The sequence below is a fragment of the Lissotriton helveticus genome, chromosome 4_2 (genome assembly GCF_964261635.1).
Source record: "Lissotriton helveticus chromosome 4_2, aLisHel1.1, whole genome shotgun sequence".
Taxonomy (NCBI): Eukaryota; Metazoa; Chordata; class Amphibia; order Caudata; family Salamandridae; genus Lissotriton; species Lissotriton helveticus.
In genome coordinates this window covers 153,101,699-153,120,316 of record NC_136064.1, presented here as the reverse complement: position 1 = coordinate 153,120,316, position 18,618 = coordinate 153,101,699, and the positions used below count along the sequence as shown (strand labels likewise).

The window sequence follows — 18,618 nt, the reverse complement described above, 5'->3', positions numbered from 1 at the left end:
ACAGAAAGATGCCATTGAGTTATGGCGCAAAGAATCTCATAAAAGAACCGAAAAAGAAATCAGAAAGTCAGAATTGAGTAGAGAATCCTTAGAACGAGCCCAAGAAAGGGAATTAATCGAGATAGGTGAACGAGTCAAAACCGAACAGACAGACAGACAGAGGAACGCCCTCATTAAGGGTATGTATCCTCTTCTTGCCGAGGGCTTGCCAAAAGCGACCCCGGAGGCATCCAGTAATTTCCCGCCACCATTAGTTCCGCTCAAGCTACGTCACAAACCGACCGCAGCTGATATTTTCATCTCGTCCTATTTGGACGACACAGTCCCAGAATATGCAAATCCCGCTCCGCCAGTCCCTGTAAATCAGGCACTTCCCGCTCCTCCAGACACCGTAGTACCTGTTACGGTACCCCCGGTCCAGCCCGCCATACAAGTCCAGCCTGCATTTCCATTTCCCACTCTGCCAGGACGAAGAGCATCAGTAGACGACTCTAGTTTAGGGGCCGCAGGGGGAGGTCCTCCTCAAACCCCGCCGCCACACAAGCGTTTAACGTTAGCCGAATTACATGCACAAGCGTCACAGCGTACGCCCAGGTATCAGTCTGTTCCAGAAATAAGAAAAGCCCTTACCGAATGTGGCTATGATCCAGTCCCAGGCGAGGATAATATGGTTTTATATTCATTACGCGTAAGAAAGGTGACCGAGTATCTAGTTACCCTACCAGATATGAAAGAAGATCTAGACAGAATATATCGTTTCATCCGTACAGGGAATGATCCAGAAAGTATTAGTGACGTCATGTGCCAAAGAAAAGTTGAAGTCCAGCTCATGATATTAAAGTTTCTGATTAATTGTCTAATAAGGGAACAAGATTATCCGACCAAAGATCGAGCCGAAATGAAAATCCTGACAAGGTGGAGTGATAATATAGCCGAGGGTAAGCATAAGACCATCAGTAGTATAGAGAGTATGTACAAGAAGATTCGTAAAGAAATAATAAGGGTACACGAACAACGTAAAGAAGCACAAGTAAGCGAGAAAGAAAATGACTCTTCTACAGAAGAGGTAGAGGACGAGAATCCCGACAGAATAGCGTATGTAGGAAAATCTAGATTTCCAGATCGCCATTTGCGCCTAGAACACAAGTCAATTTTTCATCATCCAGCACCAGAACAAGGTTCTCTGGAACAAGTATTTCAAGCTACCGATCACATTCTGAAATCACGAATCGGTTATAGCGAGTTAAGTACTATGCATGAACAAGAACTAGTCCGATCAGCAGTCCGATGGATTACTGATTCTACCACTTTTCCAGACGAAATAGTGGCACAAATGTTTCTGAAATTGCCCCCAGCCGAGCAACGACTGGTGGGTATGTATATGATCCAGCACCTCATTACATTGTATGAGGGTCAACATTCTGATCCAGGTCCGTTACACGATGTCCTGAACGAGTTACTCCAGTATAGATGGAAAGGTTTAGGTACCGATTTAATTAGTGTCATTTTAGAACAGCGCCACAAATATAGTATGTTTTTGAACCCGCATTTTGTTCATGTCTCACCCCCAGAAAGTAAACACTTTTACATAGACAGACAGAATCCGTTACGAGAAGTGCATCCAGTTAAGACAGACGGTGGTGAAATGCAACGAGTGTTTGTTTACACCCCGATCACAAAGATGGAACTCTTAGAGATGAAAAAGTTAATTCCCTGTCATGACAAAGATCCAGCAGGGTTCCACCGAGAATTAAAAGACATGCTCCGTATGGGAGAATACACATATCCAGATATCATTAAAATGTTAAAAGTCTTGTTGCCCGCAGGGGTATATGAGAAACTCAAAGAAAAAGAATGGGAGGTGGGAGAGAAAAAGATCGATTGGACAGTTCTAGAAGCCGAAGACAAGGCACGAGTACCAGGTACCGGTCTTGGAGATAAATGTAAAGAATTACCAGAATTATTAATACAAGTTTTGCCTAGGTTATTGACAACTAAAAAGGAAGACTGGGATGCAATCTCAGCATGTAAACAGAAACAAGACGAAGACACTAGTGATTTTTACTCTAGATTTGAAAAATGTTTTACCATAAACAGTGGCCTCAAGACAAGTAGCGAGTCATACCCTCATCTTTTTGTTACTAAATTAGTCGAGAATTCAAGTCCACAAATTAAGAATCGAGTTTTGAAAGTCGAAAGTACCTGGCAAGCTAATACCCCGTCCCAAATGTTACAGATGCTTCAATATCACCAGAATAGAATCAGAGAAGAGCAAGATCACGAGAGAAAACGTATGAAAGACACGAAAATGAAAGTACTAGTTGCACAATCTGTTCCTCAAGACAGTCAGAAGAGGGGTACAAATCAAGCCAGTCATCCTGCAGCTCCCGTTAAAGGGAACTGCAATTATTGTAAACAGCCAGGTCATTTTATAAACGAGTGTGCAGTTCTGAAACACAACATAGCTACCGGTAAGACTAAAGAAAGACCACGTCCGCCGAGACAAGAACAAGTTACACAAACTCCGCAGTCACAGAATGCACCACAGACAGTTACAGCACCGCAGCCTATCGCTGCAACACAGCATGTTACACAGCAGATGTACCAGTATGCACAGTCTGAGTATCCAGAGTATCAGCCATATTCATGAAACAGCCTAGAGAGGGAGGTAGGCTTGCCTCTCATCGAGATACCTATAGATCAAGAAGGTCCCTATGTTCATAGTCAAGTACTAGGGAAAGATAGAAAGTTTTTGATTGATACAGGGGCAAGTAGGACCACCATCAGTCACGCCGAAGTTCCAGGGGCTCCGCTCTCAGGCTCTAGAAATGTTTCCCTTGGATTTTCAGGAAAACCTATTGTAAATGAAATATCAAAGCCAGTTACTCTAGAAGTAGGTCCATTGTCCCGCACTACTGATCTGTTACTTACTAAGTCATGTCCAGAAAATCTATTAGGCATTAAAACACTGAAAGAGTTAGGTGCAGTTATATGCTGTTCCCCAGAGGGAATACGATTGTTCCTACGTGACTTCAAGGGTCACTATGTATTACGAGATTTTGATCCCAGATTGTCTAATGTTCCGCAGCATCTATGGGCGCAAGGTCCAACTGATGTTGGCTTTATGCAAATCACACCCCATCGTGTGACTCTCAAGCCAGGTGTAGTGTTACCACGAATCAGACAGTACAGATTGCTACCTGAGGCTGTAGCAGCCTTATCCAAAATTATTGACGAGCTCATGGCTCAAGGAGTAGTTGTAGAAACTGACTCCAATGTATGCAATTTTCCGATCATTCCTGTTATGAAACGTACTGATCCGAATGCACCTCCAGTATATCGTTTAGTGATTGATCTCCGAGAGCTTAATAAATGTATTATTCCCCAGTATCCAGTTGTCCCAGATATCTCTTCCCTATTGACAGCCATTGATTCTGAAGCCTCATTTTTTTCAGTCATAGACCTCAAGAACGCGTTTTTCAGTGTCCCCATTCATCCAGACAGCCAGTTTCTTTTCGGATTTTGTTTAAATGGAAGGAGCTATATGTTCACACGCGCTCCTCAAGGTTTCACAGAAAGTCCTAGTATTTATAGTCAAGCACTCAAGAGACAACTAGACAACATTCACATGCCAACTGACACTGCCCTGCTCCAGTATGTCGATGATCTCCTGATCACAGCCCGTTCTGAACGTGCTTGCGAGCGAGCATCCCTTACAGTCTTGTATTTCCTAGCCGAGATGGGACACAAGGTGTCCCCTTCGAAGCTTCAATTCTGTGTCCAGCAAGTGGTCTACTTAGGACACTTACTGTCCAAGAGGGGTAGGCAGTTGACACCAGACCGTATCCAGTTAATAGCGAGTCTTCCTCAGCCCAAGACCCAGAAGGAGGTATGTGCTTTTATTGGCCTCACTTCTTACTGCAGACAATGGATTCCTCAGTATGCATTTCTAGCCAAGCCACTGATACAGTTAACGACACAGGAGGCAGCCGTGTCGACTGTCCTCCCTTGGACATCTGAACATACACTTAGTTTCAATGAGTTAAAGAAAGCCCTATGTCAAGCCCCAGTTCTAGCAACACCGAACTACAGTAAGCCTTTTACACTTTTCGTCACTGAACGTGAAGGTACAGCATTATCAGTTCTCACACAAGATCAAGCAGGACAGTACAAGCCCTGTGCTTATTTTTCGAGCACATTAGATCCTGTAGCCCAGGCTCTGCCTGCGTGCCTCAAGTCAGTTGCAGCCACAGCACTAGCTATCAGACAAAGTGATTCCATAGTATTAGGACATTCCTTGACAGTACAAGTCCCACATTCCGTGGAAGTTCTTTTAAACCGAACACAAACTCAGCACTTGACAATTGCACGTTTAACAGGTTATGAATTGACACTGTTCCAGCCACACATAGAAATCAGACGCTGCAACGTTTTAAATCCTGCTACATTGTTACCGTCAGTTACTTCGAATTCTGCCACACACGACTGTGTGGAAGTAGTTAACATCATGACAAAGCCAAGACAAGATCTGACAGATATTCCATTACCAGATCCCGACCTGACACTTTATGTGGATGGTTCATGCATGAGAACTAGTACAGGAGAACTAGTAGCCGCGTATGCAGTGACTACTGACACTGAAGTTATTGAAACACACCGCATTGACACCCTGTCTGCTCAAGCAGCAGAGCTAGTTGCTCTGACACAAGCCTGCATTCACGCCAAGAACCTGAAAGTTAATATTTACACAGATTCACGTTACGCATTTGGAGTTGTACACGACTTCGGAGTGCTCTGGCAAGAGAGAGGTTTCATGACTTCTCATGGAACCAAGATTCAGCATGGTCTCCTCATTCAAGCTCTGTTAGATGCAATACATTTACCGACATCCATTGCTATCATGAAGTGCAAAGCACATACGAAAGTTACTGACACTATTTCCCAAGGTAATGATCTAGCAGATCGCACAGCCAAGCTTACAGCTCAGACTCCAGACACTTCAGTTAATAAGACACCGACACCTACTCCAGATCCGACTACATGCATGACAGTTAAAGACCCTACTCAAGATGTCATAGATATCCAGTTACATGCTACTCCCGATGAAATCAAGAAATGGTCCGAACAAGGAGGGGTCCAGACAGATCAAGGATGGTTAACGAAGGGTAGAGCCACATGGTTTCTCCCCGACTCTATGGTTCAAGTCATTATTAATACCGCACATAGTCCAGCACATTTAGGAGAAAAAGCCATGTTAGACAGTATCCAGAACCTTTGGTTCAACAAGCATTTACGAGCTGCAGCCAAGCAGAAAGTCCGTACCTGTATGATATGTTGCCAGTTTAATCCAGGTAAAAGTGTCCCGGTGGAACAAGGTGGATTCCAGCCCACTGACCACCCTTTTGAAGTCCTCCAGATGGATTACATTCAGATGGAGCGATGTCGAGGTTTCAAGTATGTCCTTGTAGTTGTATGCGCTTTGTCCAGGTGGACAGAGGCATATCCAGTTCCAGACTACACAGCCGCGACCACTGCCAAGCAGTTGGTTCGTGAGTTCTTCCCCCGTTATGGACTCCCTAGGGTCGTATATTCTGACAACGGCCAGCCATTCTCATCTGAACTCATGAAGCATGTGTCCCTTTTGTTAGGGTACCAGTGGAAGTTCCATTGTGTACGCCATCCTGAAGCAGCCGGTCTCGTAGAGAGACATAATCAGACCCTGAAAATTCGAATTGCAAAGGTTTGTCAAGAGAAAGGTGTGGACTGGCTCATAGCTCTGCCAGTCGCCCTGTTCTATATGCGCATGGTCGCACATTCCAGATCAGGCCTGTCCCCGTATGAGGTCGTTTTCGGCCGCCCCCCTAACATGTGGGGTACTCCTAGACCCCGAAGTATTACCGATGTTTCAAGTAATATGCTGACAGATTACCTAGCTTCCTTGATGTCTGCCCTCAACTCTTGTCGTTCACAGGTTGCTGCCGCATTTCCAGACAATACCGAGGTGGCACCGCATGAAATCGTTCCCGGATCCATGGTCCTAGTGCGAAATTTCGATCGCTCAAGTCCGCTGGAGCCTCGCTGGAAGGAGCCCCGACAGGTCCTCCTGGCCACCCGTACAGCCGTGAAGTTGGAGGGACGCAAAGGCTGGGTGCATCTTTCGCATATCAAAAGGTTTCATGGATTGAAACCAGTTTCAAAGAACATTTCCGAACATTTAAAGGACTGCCAAAGTACTATTCTTAAGGACTGTCCCGCAAAAGACAATGATACTGCACCCTCCCTGTTAGAGACAACTCCGCAACAGGAGTATAAACTTAAGTTAAGGTCTAGTAAAATAAGTCAGCCAGTTTGATTGTCTAAGTCCTCCCCTAGGTGAAACGGTTAGACCGGTTTCTGACATGTATAAAATAGACCCCCATAGTGAGAGAGTTAGTCAAAACTCAATCCGATGTATCGTTTTTCTATGTTTCATATTATTTTTCAGTATTATGATTTCCTGCACCAGTTATGCGTTTTATCTGTATTTTCCAGTTTCTCATGTAAATAAGTCCTCTAATGCTACAGTAGAGCACACGTTTAGTGATCTGCCTCCTCATGAACTCTCTTACCGCCTCGCTATGCGTAACAATTCTTTTATCCGCATGTTACATTATTCACACCAGACCAGCAATGCCACTAATTGTTGGGTGTGTGGTCGACTCCCCCCTTTCCAGACACCGAAGGGAGTTCTGCCACTCTTTCCTTATCCATTTTCACATAATGGTTCGTGTGGAGCATGGTCCACGTTAACGTCATCTTCAACAGATATGTCTTTTCTTAACAGTACATGTTTTCCAGACAAGCAAGGTCTTCCCCACAGAACAGGGTTAGATCTAGAAAACGAAGTTTACAACTTAGGTAATTATTCTTCGAATTTCATGGTCCTGAATGTTCAGTCTGATTCCACTCCAGACTTACCTGCTATTTCAGTACTACCAGTCAAAGGCGAATTATGTGTTAGAAATAATGGTTCCGTACATGTAGGACATAGCGATTGTACTACTATTGTCAAATATAGTGACAGTGGGAAATCTATTTTCAAAGCTTCACGTCATTCTTATTTTATTTGTGGTCAGACCGCATATGTTCGTCTGCCCCTCGATTGGGAGGGAACCTGTTACATTGCCTTCCTACTGCCACCTGTTTTCCTAGCCCCATCTGATTATCATAGAAACACACATCTAGTACACATTAGGCATAGAAGGGAGTCCCCCATTGTCGACTATACTGAAACTGCTCTAGAACAGTATACAGATTTCAATAGAGGTTTCTTTTTCTTTATAGGACCTATCCAGAATAGTAAGCTAATTCGTAGGTTAACCAGAACCCTTGAAGCTGTAGTCAATGAGACTGCCTCTGCTCTAGGTAACTTAACCGAAGAGCAATCTGCTATGAGATTTGTCGTTTTACAGAATCGTCTCGTCCTTGACGTCATATTGGCCGATAGGGGCGGGGCCTGTAGAGTCATCGGATCTAGTTGCTGCATTTTCATTCCAAATAACGCGCCGTCTGTTTATTCAGCTATAACCAGACTCCATAAAATTGCCCATCTGTTACACCAAGACCCAGGCACCTGGACATGGTCCGGTTGGTTCTGGAATATAATTTCCGCTTGGGGATGGAAAGTCTTGTCCTTTCTAGGTATTGCAGTAGCGATCATATTCAGCTGCTGCCTCTGTATACAATGTGGCCCTGCGATTTGCGGCATTTGTGCTACCTCTTGTATTCCTAGTCCCAAGCCCCGTTCTAAAACCCGTTCCCAGAAAATTCGAGACGAGCAAATGATACTGTATGAAATGATAGATGGTATCATGAATATTGATGTTTCCTGATGGAAACGTAGTGACAAGGAGGGAATGTGGAAAAGTAAATTTTGCCATGTTCTGTGTCCCTACCCGTCCTCCATCATATGTTATGAGCGCATGATTAATATGCATATGTATTCCCCATGTTCGATTAAAGACGCAATTACAGTTGTGTCCACCTCTAGTATGCCAGTTTCCAGTTCTCGTGAATACTACGAATATCAGGCCTATTTAAAGCTACGTTGTCACGTTTCTCAGTGTGCACGTTATTCCATTGTAAAGTCCCCGTCTCTAGGCCTCAAAAGGGCCTGGACACCAGATTCAGCTCCTGTCTCCTGAAGCCTCGCTGAGGAGCGATACAGCCCCCACCTGTATCCTCGACCCTTCACTTACTTCCTGCCTCACAGTGCCCGGCTCAGCCTGGCTCTGCCTCTGAGTCTGCCAAGAGTATGTTATGATTCTAGTTATCAGTTCAGTCCTCCTTCTCTGCATTCCTAAAGCTACTGAATCGCATCAATAGTTTCCGTCATTGTCTAGCCTTTACGTCTCCACGTTAGAGAAATACTGCATTTAATGGTCATTTAATATTCTTCATCACGCACTACATGTAGAATAATGCATGCACCATTCTTAGAGTCTGTTAGCCTTTACCCCGATAACTTTTGGATCCTATCAACATGTTCTCTAAACATCAGATACTAGATACTGCTTAGGTACATGTCGCCCTGACTCTCCAGACTTCAGTCTCTGCTCCTAGCACAGAGTTCGTAGCCCCCAGCTTCTCCTAGTAACACGTCATTGCCAGTTTGCGCACACCATTAGGTCAGAGGTCCCGGCTCCTTAGGTAGCCCCCTCCATGTTTCCGCCCCATTCATGACATATTCTGTTACGTTTGCATCACATGTCTATGTATACGCCTCTGTTACACCTACTTTCACCCTTATCTTTCGCGACTGCTATTGACCACACCCACTGCTCCGCCTATCGTATGTATTGTAATGCAACTGTTTTAGTATATATGATCATGTCTTGTTATTTAATGTTACGCCGATCCCGATTCTGCCCCCGGCAGCGCTGCCATCCTGTTCCCGTGCAGGTTGTCCTGTTCCTGTCCTTATGCTGTATTAAACCTGCAAAACTCCTACTACCTCGAATCTTGACTCTTATTTATTGAGCTATCTGTTATTCATTTATTCATTCAAAAATAGAGGTATTATTTATTTATTTACCACACACCGAAGGGAGTTCTGCCACTCTTTCCTTATCCATTTTCACATAATGGTTCGTGTGGAGCATGGTCCACGTTAACGTCATCCTCAACAGATATGTCTTTTCTTAACAGTACATGTTTTCCAGACAAGCAAGGTCTTCCCCACAGAACAGGGCTAGATCTAGAAAATGAAGTTTATAATTTAGGTAATGATTCTTCAAATTTTATGGTCCTGAATGTTCAGTCTGATACTACTCCAGACTTACCTGCTATGTCAGTATTACCAGTCAAAGGTGAATTATGTGTCCGAAAGAATGGTTCCGTACATGTAGGACATAGTGATTGTACTACTATTGTCAAGTATAGTGACAGTAGGAAATCTATTTTTAAAGCTTCACGTCATTCTTATTTTGTTTGTGGTCAGACCGCATATGTTCGTCTGCCCCTCGATTGGGAGGGAACCTGTTACATTGCCTTCCTACTGCCACCAGTTTTTCTAGCCCCACCTGACTACCATAGGAATTCCCACCTAGTACATATCAGACACAAGAGAGACCTCCCGATTGTCGATTATACTGAAACTGCTATAGAACAATATATAGATATCAATAAAGGTGTCTTCCCCTATTTAGGTACTGTTGTGAATAGTAAACTGATACGTAGATTAACCAGAACACTCGAAGCAGTAGTGATTGAGACTACTTCTGCTCTAGGTAATTTAACCGAGGAGCAATCCTTTATGAGAATTGTCGTGCTCCAGAATCGTCTCGTCCTTGACGTCATACTGGCCGATAGGGGCGGGGCTTGTAGAGTCATCGGATCTAGTTGCTGCATTTTCATTCCAAATAACGCGCCGTCTGTTTATTCAGCTATAACCAGACTCCATAAAATAGCCCATATGTTACACCAAGATCCAGGCACCTGGACATGGTCCGGTTGGTTCTGGGATATAATTTCCGCCTGGGGATGGAAAGTCTTGTCCTTTCTAGGTATTGCAGTAGCGATCATATTCAGTTGCTGCCTTTGTATACAATGTGGCCCTGCGATTTGTGGCATTTGTGCTACCTCTTGTATTCCTAGTCCCAAGTCCCGTTCTAAATCCAGTCCCAAGAAAATTCGAGACGAGCAAATGATACTGTATGAAATGATAGATGGTATCATGAATATTGATGTTTCCTGATGGAAACGTAGTGACAAGGAGGGAATGTGGAAAAGTAAATTTTGCCATGTTCTGTGTCCCTACGTGTTCCCCATCTTATGTTATGTGTGCATGATTAATATGCATATGTATTCCCCATGTTCGATTAAAGACGCAATTACAGTTGTGTCCATCCCTAGTATGCCAGTTTTCAGTTCTCGTGAATACTACGAATATCAGGCCTATGTAAAGTTACGTTGCCACGTTTCTCAGTGTGCACGTTATTTCATTGTAAAGTCCCCGTTTCTAGGCCTCAAAAGGGCCCGGACACCAGATTCAGCTCCTGTCTCCTGAGCCCTCGCTGAGGAGCGATACAGCCCCCACCTGTGTTCCTGACCCTTCACTTACTTCCTGCCTCACAGTGCCCGGCTCGGCCTGGCTCTGCCTGCTAGTCTGCCAAGAGTATGTTATGATTCTAGTTATCAGTCCAGCCCTCCTTCTCTGCATTCCTAAGCTACTGAATCGCATCAATAGTTTCCGTCATCATCTAGCCTTTACGTCTCCATGTAAGAGAAATACTGTATTAATGGTCATTTAATATTCTTCAACACGCACTACATGTAGAATAGTGTATGCACCAGTCCTAGAGTCTGTTAGCCTTTACCCCGATAACTTTTGGATTCTATCAACATGTTCTCTAAACATCAGATACTAGATAGGGTTTAGGTACATGTCGCCCTGACTCTCCAGACTTCAGTCTCTACTCCTAGCACAGAGTTCATAGCCCCCAGCTTCTCCTAGTAACACGTCATTGTCAGTTTGTGCGCACCATTAGGTTAGAGGTCCTGGCTCCTTAGGTAGCCCCCTCCATGTTTCCGCCCCATTTATGACATATTCTGTTACGTTTACATCACATGTCTATGTATACGCCTCCTGTTACACCCACTTTCACCCTTATCTTTCGCGACTGCTATTGACCACACCCACTGCTCCGCCTATCATATGTATTGTAATGCAACTATTTTAGTATATATGCTTGTGCATTGTTATTAAAAGTTATCCTTTTCCTTGATCCTGCCCCCGGCAGCGCTGCCATCCTATTCCTGTGCAGGTTGTCCTGTTCCTGTCCTTTATGCTGTATTAAACCTGCAAACTCCTACTACCTCGAATCTTGACTCTTATTTATTGAGCTATCTGTTATTGCTATGTCCAGTCAAACCTAGATCCGGTATTATTTATTTATATACCACATCTTGATGGGGTCAATGTTTTGATGTATTCTGCATTCCATCGATCAACTGTGTGTCTTTTGCTTTCTCGTCCTAAGCGCGTCGAGTATGCCCAGACGTGGGTTCCTGGCTCACTGTGCCACTGGATTCAAGCTATCCTGGCTGATGAGGGATGAAACCCCAAATCCGGTCCTGGGATGCTAGTTTCCGGTCCAGGAAGGACCTGGCTTGGCAGTTTGGGTTGGCCTGTTCCCATGAGGCACAGGGTCAAGACTGACTTGCATATGGCAAGGTCTAAACTGGGGTGGCATGGTGAGCAAAAGAATGAGGATTTAACCCAGACCTCTTCACTGGGGTGAATGTTTAGATTTGTTCTTCATTCGGTCCATTAACTGTGTGTATTTTGTTTCTCTTTTCCCAGCACCTTCCCATGAACAAATATCTCTTTTTTCTTTCTCTCTCTTTCTCTCTCTGCCTTTCTTTGTCTCTCCCTCCGACCTCCCTCTTATGCATCACTGAAGATAGGTGTTGGTGATGCCGGCCTGTTATCTTGACTCTCAGCAGCTCTCCATCTCACACAAACTGCAGCAGTAACAAAATTGTATCTGATCATTAGCTCCTCCCTCCCTCCTCCACTGTGTGCAGCAAGTAGAGCTGCATCAGCACTTTCTAGGCCCTTTCCTGTGTCTGTATTAGATAAAAACACATTTCTTCATGCTCTTCTCTTCACAGAGTCCAGTGGATTTGCTGAGGATCAAATGGCGTCAACCAGTGCTCGGAGAAGGGATCAACCTGCACCCACAGGTAATTCTGATCCGGTCTGTGAAGACCGTCCTTCGAGAAGGTATTGTGATACAGTATGATGGGGTCAGCTTTCAGCTAGAGGTGGTTATCATTCCGTTTGGCAGGGAATACTGCCTAGAGTGGTAATCATTGCACAGTATGACACAGCCACGCTGCACCTGCAGGGTCACATTTCCAACAGCGGTAATCCGTACAGAGTATGACACAGTCATGCTGCACCTAGAGGATATTACCATACCATCATTTGTTTGTGTAGCACTTTTCACCCTAAGTGGGATGGATATGCCCAGACATGGGTCCCTTGCTCACAGTGCCACTGGATTGAAGCTAGCCTGGCTGATGAAGGGTAATATCCAGAAACCGGTCCCAGGATGCATGCTTCTGGTCCAGGGAGGACCTGACTTGGCAGTTCGGGCTGGACTGTTCCCATGAGGCACTGGGTCAAGACTGAATTGCATATGGCTGGGTCTAAACTCGGGTGGCATGGTGAGCAAAAGAACAATGGATATAACCCAGATCTTTAGACTGGGGGTGAATGTATGATTTATTCAGCATTCTGTCCATCATTTGGTTGCGTAACACCTAGAGGGTTAAACTTTCAACAGCGGTAATCCATACAGATTATGACACAGCCACGCTGCACCTAGAGGGTCACACTTCCTATGGTGCCAATCCTTATTTATTTATATTTTATTTTATAGTATTTGTAAGGCGCGCAGCTACCCACAAAGGGTTTCCCGGCGCCGGAGAGAGGATCACGAGCCAGCTGACCAGAGAAGGGAGTCCAGGGTACCCATGGGAAAACTGTTGTTTTCCTATAGGTCAAACAACCAGGTCTTTACGTTTTTCCTAAAGATCCTGTAGTTTTCCTCTTTGCGTATTTGAATGGGCAGAGTGTTCCACAGGGTTGGGCCCAAATAAGCAAATGATCTCCCACCCATTTTGGCCCGTTTGTACCTGGGAACCGCAAACTTTGCTAATGTGGCTGAGCGAAGGTTGCGATTGGGGACATGGAGTTTGGCAAGATCTAGAAGATACTTGGGTGCAGTTCCGGCTTTAATTTTAAACAAGTAGCTCAGCGTTTTAAAACGAATCCTGTTTTCGACTCTGAGCCAGTGTAGGTCCCTGAGATGTTTTGTGATCCTGGCATGTTTGGGTATTCTACAAAGCATCCTGGCTGCGGCATTTTGCACCAGTTGTAAGCGTCTAACTACTGCTTTGTTTGCACCCAGGTACAAGATGTTACCGTAGTCAAGCCGGGAAGTTACTAAGGCATTGACTACGGTCTTCTGGGTGGGGAGTGGCAGCATCCAAACGATTTTACGGAGCCATCTGAGAATCGTAAAACATATGCCTGCTACTTTGTTAGCTTGCTGTTGCATTGAAAGGTTGTCATCGATGATGACCCCAAGATTTCTAACCTGAGTGGCTGGAGGCGGTAACTTGCCTAATGCGGTCGGCCAATGGGGATCACTCCATAGGTCCTTATTATTTCCAAGGAGGAGGACCTCTGTTTTGTCCCCATTTAATTTAAGTTGATTGGCCGACATCCAGCGAAATATCTCGTGGAGGCCTATTTTGAGTACAGAAGGAGCCGACGTGTCGGACTTAGAAAGAGAGAACACAATCTGGGAATCGTCGGCATATGTCATCAAAATAAGACCAGAATTCTCAGCAAGGTTGGCTAGGGGACGGAGGTACAAATTAAACAATAAGGGACTCAGGATGGATCCCTGTGGTACGCCGTGGGGAGAACAGAAGACATTGGAGCTGGCCTCAACGGAGATGATCTGGAAGGTGCGTTGGGATAGGTATGATTTAATCCATTCCAACGCCCTGCCCTCGACACCACACTCTTCCAGCCTGACAAGCAGTTTGGTATGAGAAATGGTGTCGAAGGCAGCACTGAGGTCTAACAGGACCAGTGCTACCGTTTGTCCATCATCTCTAAGCTCTCTGATCTTTTCGGTGATACCGAGCAAGGCAGTCTCGGTGGAGTAGCCACTCCTAAAACCCGACTGGGAATGGTGAAGTAAATCATTTTTCTCCACGTATGATGAAAGTGCCTCATGAATGTGCTTTTCTAGTATTTTAGAAAAAGCGGGGAGTAACGATATAGGCCGGTAATTGGCCAAAATCGTTGGATCGGCAGTCGGCTTTTTTAGCAAGGGACTGACAATAGCGTGTTTCCAAAGAGCAGGGACTGAAGCATGTTCCATAGAGGCGTTAAGTGTGTCAATAATGGGCACCATGGTGGAGTCCTCCAGTTGACTCATAATGCTCATGGGAATAGGGTCGCGCGGGGAACCTGATTTAATGGTTTTTTAAAGTTTCCTCAATTGGCCAGGTGAGATGGGAGGCCAGGTGTCGAGATGGCAGTTACTTATATGGGTTAGAGGAGTGTCGTTTTGGTTATGAGTATTTGGGCTGGTCATCATGTTAATATTGGAGACAATTTTATCAATTTTATCAGTGAAGAAAACCGCCAGTTCCTGACACTGCTGGGGATTAAGTGGAGCCGCCTCCGCTCTACAATTTTCTCCGGCCAGCTCCTTCACTGTATTGAAAAGTGTCTGGACTTTATTGACAGCTGTGTTTATAGTGGTGGTCACATAGCTTGCCTTGGCTTTCATACAAGATGAATGATAGCTATTTCTGGCCTTTCGATAGCTCTCTTTTTGTTGCAGGTCATAATCCTTACAGAGTATGAGAGAGTCACACTGCACCCAGGGGTAGTTATCATGATGTCTGGCTGGCTCCTACTTGCTACAATGATAATCCTCAAACAGGATGGGAGAATCACCTGCACCAAGTGCTAATTATCATATCACCTGGCAGGATACCATTTCCCTGGGTGGTAATCCTCACAGGGCATAAGGCAGTCACTCAGACCCTATGGGCAATTACTGTACTATCTGGCAAGGCTACAGTGGTACTCCTTGAACAGAAAATTACACTGCATCTAGCATTAAATATCATACCATATGGAAGGGTCATACTTCCAATGGTGGTAATCCTGATAGTGTTTGAGAGTCATGCCCCATGGAGTGGTAATTATCATACAGACTGGCACGGCCAACCTTCCTGCCAAGCTAATCCTCACACAGTACAAGATCATTATTCTGAATCTAAGGGTATTATCCCACTGCCTGGCACGGCCACATTTCCTATGCCGGTAACCATTCTAAAGTATGTGAGAGTCACGCTGCTCCTAGGAGTAATTATCATAAAATAAATAAAACCACCTGCCTTGCGCTCATCACATCGCCGTACCAATGCAGGCGCCGGTGCAGGGACGATTGTTTCTGTGCAGGAAGGGACATCTTCCTGCACAAAAACAATCATGAGAGGTTTTTCCCACTTTGTGTGTGTGCTGTAGAATGCAGCAAAAAAAGAAAAGGGAAAAACAAGGGGAAATAAAGGTATTTCTCCTTAATGCGACTCCCTTACAGCACCCCTGGGGAGGCCGAGGCTTTTGACGCATTCCCAGGGTCATGAAATCTCATAAATGGAGGAGTGTGTCAAATACCAAGAGTGCTACGTGGGAATACTCACAGCAACACCCATGAAACGCCGCCCTCTCTCAGGGTGATCCCGCGGTCCACAGCTGCAAGGCCATGTAATGCCACACAGGGGGGTTTGATGGGGTCTTTTAGATATGGCCCCGCAGTCTGCGCCACCGGACGCCACGAAACGTCATGTCCCGGCAGCAGAGGGGCCTTGTAAAGAAGCCGAGAGTCTGTGTCCAGCCCTGGGAAGCCAAACACTGGATATAGCACACATTGACAGCCCCTGGCCAGTCTGAAAACATAACAAGAGCCCCTGGCAGAACATGATTTATTGACTCGTTGATAAAACCATCAAAAAAATATAACCAGCATTGGCAAAGACAATAGGCCAGGCTTGCATTTGGATACCCTTCTTAAACATTCAAGAAAAGTCTACAATTATGGGGAAAAAACAAAAAGTCTAATGTTGTATACAAATATTCTGAGAGAGAACTTAGGGGTTCATTATGATGGGACCGACCGCCAGACATGCAGCAGTCTCACCGGCCCAATTAGGATGCGACCGCCATACTGGAGGGAGCATACTGCCCTTTTACCGTTGCGGACAGTGCTGCAGTCTGCAGGGCTGTCTGCAATGGTAAAAGGGCATTCACAAGATTTCCCTGCACAATGTGTCAGGCACCACGCGATGCCTGCCACTTGGTGCACAGAACTGCAGGTGGGTGCCATGTGCACCCCCAAGTCCACCCCCCCTCCACCCCCCGGGCCCACAACAGGAACCCAGAGCCAAACACTGCCAGCCTTTCCATGATGCCGCCATGGAAAGGCCTTTCACCACACACATCCTAATATGGCTGGCGGTGCCTTCTACGCATACCAAATAAGTGCCCAAATCCACCACCATCGTAATATGGCGGGGGGTATTTCACGTTACGATGGCGCAATGGTCGCCACTGCCGGCTCTTCGGTGGTGATCGTTACGCCATCGTAATAAGCCCCTTAATGTGTGACAATTCATTGCACTATGGGATGTAACATAGTCCCTCATGCATGGTGCCAGAACCCTATTGCGAGGGCCACTGGGAAAGCAGGAGTTACTACGCTGCGTCATGGTGGGGGAGGCCTTTTACTCCTGATGTCCAGGACCCGGAGTACTATGGGCTCTGAGTAACTGAGGTAAGTACCACTTCAGCACTTGACTCTCAGTCAGGGTCGGCTCTAGGGTGATGCGACTCGTGCCGCTGCACCCGGTTCTGACTCCAGAGGGTGCCGTGTTTGTAGATTTTGCAATTTCCAGACAACAATAAAAATGTCAAGATAACTCCAGTGATAAAATGTTCTTCGTGGAGTCAGATTGGAGGTTGGTCTAATGGAAGTTTTGACTCATCATAATGTAGCGCAGAGGGTTAATATGCCTGCTGCAAAGAACGTGTATCACTCAGATCACAAAGCATATATAATGTAACTAGCTCAGTGCTCTTGTCAGATAGATCCTTTTGTTACTTGCAGTGTATATGTTAAAATCCTAAAATAGAAAAGTGAGCTAATAACTGTCATCAAAGAGCTGCATGCAAACTGCAAGGTAGAGATTATAGAGTTACGATTTTTCCCCCAGTGTTTCATTGTTATAATGGTGCAAAAAGGGTACATTTTGCCCCCCCCAAAAAAATCAATTATTAATATTAAGTATAAACCCCAACCGTGGTGGTATGTTTTAAATTCTGAGGTGGTGCTTCTGCAGACCAAGTACTTTCAAACTATACTATCTATCAGTATGGATGACGTGTCACTTCTACACCTTGTAGTCCTCTGGCTTATGTAACATTCCTATACACTGTTTACACAGATATGATTGAATGTCTCTGTGTAATGTCTGTTTGATGTAAAGTGCTCTGACGCCCTACACTGGTATGTGTGGCGCTATAAACCTTGCTAAATGTATCCGAGCAGGAGAGTGGTTATCGAGACTTGAGAGGCGATGTTAAGGGTGATAGTGAGGGAATCCGTGGCAAATATGGTCAATCAGGGGAAACAAACAGTGTTGCACAAGGCGCCACAGGCCCTGCTCTCAGGGGTAGAGTGGGTTGAGCAGGCCAAGGCTTCTTGGGGGGAGGTAAGTGGACTCAAAATTCATCAATTAACCAGAATAAATGACTTTCAAGTCAAATACTCTCTTTTATGTAAAAGGATGATTTATCAATAAACACAACGTACAATACAACACACTATGAGTAATGTAGACACTCTTCTTAAGGTAGGCCTGCTGCAGTTACCTGGTTCAGTTTCAAGTTCAACTTCCCCTTCCAAGGATGGTGGTTATTCCCCATTCATGTTTGGCCATCTCCATGCGCAGCCTCGATAGAGGTCTTCAAAGTTCTACAATGGTGTTGGCAGAAATGAATATGTCCACGAGCCTGAGTACGTAAGTCAAAGCAATTCCTTTCAGGGCCTGAGGGTCCAGTGGTCAGTCTGCCCCACTACAGATGGGGCAGCAATTCAGAGCCCCCCCGGTGCCCCTGTCCCGCCCAGCAAGGAGCCCCAGTCTGGAAGCTGCGGTGAAGCAACAGACTTCCACAGTGCTCCTCCGGTCCTCCAGTAAGACTCTTTCTCCACACGGAGGCAGGTCTTGGTGCTCCCAGACTCAGGCGCTCCCAGACTCAGGCGCTCCCAGACTCAGGCGCTCCCAGACTCAGGCGCTCCCAGACTCTGGTGCTCCCAGACTCAGGTGCTCCTTCAGTCCTGCAGTAATTCTTTATCTCCATACACAGGCAGGTCTTGAGCGCTCCCAGACTCAGGCGCTCCCAGACTCAGGCGCTCCCAGACTCAGGCGCTTCCAGACTCAGGTGCTCCCAGACTCAGGTGCTCCCAGACCCAGGTGCTCCTT

At 45.6% G+C, this 18,618-nt stretch overlaps 1 long non-coding RNA gene across 1 annotated transcript in view; it reads left to right on the top strand.

The window, feature by feature from the left end:
- The first annotated feature begins 12,148 nt into the window (after nucleotides 1-12,148).
- The window catches only part of LOC144752141 (uncharacterized), a 29,923-nt gene continuing 23,453 nt past the window's right edge, over nucleotides 12,149-18,618 (top strand). Inside the window, exon 1 of the long non-coding RNA XR_013594035.1 lies at nucleotides 12,149-12,225. This is a non-coding gene — a long non-coding RNA (uncharacterized LOC144752141). The remainder of the gene's footprint in view (nucleotides 12,226-18,618) is intronic.